The following is a 5247-nucleotide window of genomic DNA, read 5'->3' on the forward strand; positions in this document are numbered from 1 at the left end:
AATACTAAATAAAATAAGAGCATTGTAGAAAACGTGTCACAAAACCTATACATTTTTTTTTTTTTTTTTTTTTTTTTTTTTTTTTTCGTCAATAATTATTTATTTAAAATCTGTCGGTACGGACAATAATTAAATTTTTTGAGGCAGCCTTGTCGATTAAATTCTCACAAGAGATGGTTGGTAGGGTTCTGGAGGGCTAATCATCATCCTCCATGGGCAGGTCGAGGGGGTGTTTTCTTTTAAGTCTTCTGACGGTTTGGCTGTTGTCCAAGATGTTGATGGCCAATGTGTTTGGGTGGTTATGGAGCCTGTTGATGTAATTCGTGCTCACTTTTCGAATTTCATCTTCTACCCAGGGAACCCTGAGTACCTCGTGGATGGTGCTGTTGTCATGGTAAGGATGAGCGTTCGAGACCATTCTCAGAGCCTTGTTCTGCAGCCTTTGGATGCTCCTGCAGTTTGATTTGCAGGCAGTGCCCCACAGCTGGATGCCATAAGTCCAGATTGGCTTAATGATGGTTTTGTAGACAAGCAGTTTAAGTTTGCTTTTAAGCTTCGAGCGTCTTCCAATGAGCCATTGGAATTGCTTCAACCTCTCTTCAGCCTGCTTTCTCTTCCTTAGGATGTGTGTGTGCGCCATGTTAACCGCCTGTCGAGCGTCATGCCCAGGTATTTGGGCGTGGGATTTTCGGGAATATATTCCCCATTGAGACTGACAGGCGGGCAATTGCCGTTGCGGAGTGCAAATGTGGTTTGCGTGGACTTCTCAGGGTTTACCGAGATGTTCCACCTCCGCAGCCAGGGCTCGATGGTGTTTAGCTGATTTTGAATTATTTCCGACGCATCCTGTGGGGTTCCTGCTGTGGCAAGGAAGGCTGTGTCATCAGCGTATGTGGCAACCAATAGGTTCTCGTTGAAAAATGTAGGCATGTCCGCTGTGTACAACGTGTACAATAGAGGGCCTAGGACGCTACCTTGTGTGTACACCGGCTTCGATACCTTTTGTGGTAGATCGCGCATCTCCGCATCTGACATAAAAGCTTCTGTTGTCGAGGTAAGATTGCAGAAATGCGTAATGGGGTTGAGGCAGGTTTCTCTTAAGCTTAAGCAGTAGCCCTGGGTGCCAGACTCTGTCGAAAGCTTGCTTCACGTCAAGCATTACGGCGCAGCAGTAGTTCTTCTCCTCGAATGCGTCCAGTATCACTTTGACTAAACGGTGGCATTGTTCCGGGGTGGAGTGAGAACGCCTGAAGCCAAACTGGTGATCCGGAATCAACCCAGCTTCTTCCAGCACTGGCAATACTCTGCGCAAAAATACTCTTTCGAGTATTTTGGAGAGTATCGACAGCAAACTTATCGGACGATAAGAGCCAAGATTGGCTTCAGGTTTGCCAGGTTTGGGTATAAGAATTACCTCTGCTCGTTTCCAGATGGTTGGAAAATGTCCTAGCTGAAAGCACCTGCTGTATATGTTGGCGAGGAGTTGTAGGCAGGGAGGGGGAAGAAGCTTAACAGCCAGTGCTTCAATGCCATCAGCGCCCGGCGATTTATTCGTCTTGAGTCCCTCGATCTCAAGTTTGACCTCATCCACCGAGACCATAGCTAGCTCTTCTTGGTTGTTGTTGGTGTTTTCATCTAATAGTTGTAGGGCACGTTGCGTAGCTGAGATATCCAGGTCGGTGCATCTTATTATCGGCTTGAAGGCTTCGCTGAGGTGCTCCACAAAAGCTTCAGCTCGTTCTTGCTCTGTGCGGCACCAGGCGCCACTAGCACGCTGGACTGGAGCAACTCTCTTAGTAGGTCGTTTTATATGACGAGTGACCTGCCAAAGGTTGTGCTGTGGGTCTCCAGGCTCAACATTGGCCAGGAACTCTTCAAACGAGCTCTGCCTGAGCTTTAGGAGCTTATCCTTAAGCTGCTTTGCGGCTCTGTTAAATACCCTTTTATCTCTAGGATTTCTGGATAGGAACCATACTCGTCGCAACCGTCTCTTCTCAGCTACTAGCGAGGCGATCTCTGAAGACCAAAGGTGTAGGACCCTCGTTGGTAGTCTGGGAGAGATTGGGGTTCTGGGGGAAGCATGTGCTGCTGCGTTGTGCATGTGTTGCGTGAGCTCGTTGATGGCGTTGTTCACTTGCTCGGTGGTGGTAAGATCTTGCACTGGGTTGACATTTTCCGTTAGCCAGGCTTTGTAGGATTGCAGTCTCGTGCTCCTCTTGATCATCCTGGGATGTGCAGCTTTTCTCAGTGCAGGGAGGTTCAGCCGCAGTTCCACTGCGCTGTGGTCGGAGAAAAGGTCCGCGTTAGAAGACAACGAGACTTTGGCACTATCAAATCCTTTGGAGAGGGCCATGTCCAGGGTGTCGGGAATTTTGGTCGGATCTGTTGGCCAGTAGGTGGGCTCTCCTGTGGTGTGGCATACGATGCTCCTGCGCTGGATGCACCTAAGTAGTGCGCTTCCTTTAGGGTTGCTGACTCGGCATCCCCACCATCGGTGCTTTGCGTTGAAATCGCCCCCAATTAGAAATCTGTTACCCAGACTGCTCAGCAGCAGATCAAAATGCCTTTCTGATACTCTGTGTCTGGGGGGGAGGTAGACCGCGGCGACTGTAAGGTCGCCTAGTGGGCTGGGCAGATTGACTTTGGCACATTGTACCCAGTCTTCCTCTAAGGTACTCAGCTCGTTGTACTTTATGCCCGCTTTAATAATAATTGCCGCTCCGCCATGAGCTCTGCCGCTAGGGTGGTCAGCGTGGATGATGTCATACCCGTGAAGTCGGATGTATGATCTATTGGAGAAGTGAGTTTCGGAGATGAGGAGTATGTCTGTGTTGTGTGTGTGGATAAAGTGTTCCACTTCTGGCCGGCTTTTAATCAGGCCGTTAGCGTTCCAGATCGTTATGTTTAATCCCGTTTGCATAATGATTTGCAAACGGTAGCAAGCATTTGGGTCATTTGACTCATGACCTTTTCCATCATGCGCTCAAACATGGCCTCCATTCTGGCCATTGCCGCGTCAAGGGAATTGCTTGGTGGGATTAAGTTGGCGTTGGGATGTAGGATGTTATCTTGTGGGGCAGCGTTTCTTGCTGTATTGGCATAGCTAACATTTGGGTCGATTCTGCTTGCGTTGGGGTCGATCTTGCTGAGGTGGGGCGGCTGGTAACGTGAGGTTGCCTGCCTGGGGGCAAAAACACTCTTCGCTCTCTTGTAAGCTGGACAGCCTTTGTATGAGGCCGCATGTGGGCCCTTGCAGTTAAGGCAGAAAGCCGGTTCACTGGCGTTCTTTTTGCATTCAGCAGTGGAGTGCTCGTCTCCACACTTGACGCAACGATGGTCGAGGTGGCAGTATCTTTGGGTATGCCCGAAGGCCTGGCAGCGGTAGCATTGGGGGACATCGTTGAATTTGATCGGCGGTTCAACCGTGACCATGGTGCTGCATATCCGTTTGATCTGGTATACCTCCTTATTGTTTTTGGCCGGCTCCAGACTTACGAAGAAGAGGTTTAGAGGCTTCTTTGTACCCCTTTTATTGGGATTGTGGACATCCCTGACCTTGTGCCCGTGGCGGCCGAGTCCCTCTTTGATGTCTTCCAAATCGGTCGAGTGGTGGAGGCCTTTGATGACCACCCGGTAGGCGCGTTCATCTCGGGGTTGAAAGGTGTGGAATCTATTTTTACTATCGCTCAAGAAAGTCTTTAGTTTGGTAAAGGCATCCTTGTTGGGGGTCATGACTCGAATGAAGTTATTCTGGCTGGCTTTGTATGTGACCTCTACATCTTTGCCTAAGGCGCCAGAGATGGCTTTGGATAGGTCCTTGATGCTGGTTACATCCGGGATGAAGATTGGCGGTGGCTTGATCTCCTTGGGTGCTTTTTCCTCTTGGTCATGCTTTTTGGATGTCTTAGGAGCAGCTGGTGTCTCTTCGTAATCATCACTAGAATCTGTTTCATCATCGTCCTCAGATAGGATTCCGAATGAGTTATTTTTAAGTCTGCTTATTAATGCAGCTCTGGCTGCCTCGCTGGTGCTGGCCTTGTCCTCCTTATCGGCTTTTTTGGCATTCTTGCGCTTTATTTCTCCAGGCTCGGAGTCGCTGGAGTCACTATTTTTATATTTGATGTTGCCCTTCTTTCTAGGCGGCTGGGCTTGCCAGCTCATGGTGAGAAACTGACGCGAATTCGAATTTTGAAGGAGTTCGAAATTCGCGCCAAGCGTTGATGTTTTGCTATTTCAATGGTTCGTGTCTTGGGTGATGTTTGCGACTTTGCTAAACAGCTGACACCGACACAGCGTTTGTGTCCTTGCTATATCGATGGTTCGTGACTTGGATAGCGTTGATGTTTTTGCTATTTCGATGGTTCGTGTCTTGAGTGATGTTCGCGACTTTGCTAAAAAGCTGATACCGAGCTTTTAGCTTTAGAGTCTTATAAGCTTGGAACTTTTTCACGCAGCGGCTCACGACTTGGGTAAAGTTCGAACAGCTGTGATCAAGCTTTAAAGCTCGATAGCTTCAAAAGCTTGGAAATTTTCCACGCACGTGGTTATTTTTGCAATTGGAGAAACTCGATTTTTCACAATATTAAGAGTGTCACTGTCACTAAATTATTCGCACTTTGTTGCATTTATGATCCCACACAGGGAAATCTAAATTCCGTCTCTGTCGGTAATGTTTTTATAGGTTTCTATGGTTCTCACACGGAGCACACACGGAGGCACGTCTGTTCACTTCGAAAGTTCGATCGCGACTAAAAAACTATACATGGTGGCAGTGTGTGCTCATCACGTATATATGTATTGGATGCATATATTTCAGTTGCATATTAAGTAATAATTATGTTATTATTAATTAATTATTAGTCTCATCCGATATAAAAATGATACTATTATATGGTTATATAATTATTACTATTATATAAGCATATAATGTATTAAATGTCTTTTTCAAAAGAAGACGGTGTTTCGTAGCTAAAAGAATTAATATTTTGTGAATAATTGAAAAATCCTCTAGGACACTATTGTGGACGGAGGGTTTTACTAATATAATATTGTCTACACGTAAATGCAGAATTAGATAAAATTATCAATTTGTCATCAAAATAAAATAATTTTTTATTCAATTAATTGAATTTAAATTATAAATATGCATGTGTGATATAATATATTTAGTAAGTTGAAATAAAATGATATTTTTGAACGATTATATGCATATATATTTTATATATAAGTATATATATATTTATATAA

Source organism: Drosophila albomicans, unplaced genomic scaffold, assembly GCF_009650485.2.
Source record: "Drosophila albomicans strain 15112-1751.03 unplaced genomic scaffold, ASM965048v2 utg000322l_pilon, whole genome shotgun sequence".
Taxonomy (NCBI): Eukaryota; Metazoa; Arthropoda; class Insecta; order Diptera; family Drosophilidae; genus Drosophila; species Drosophila albomicans.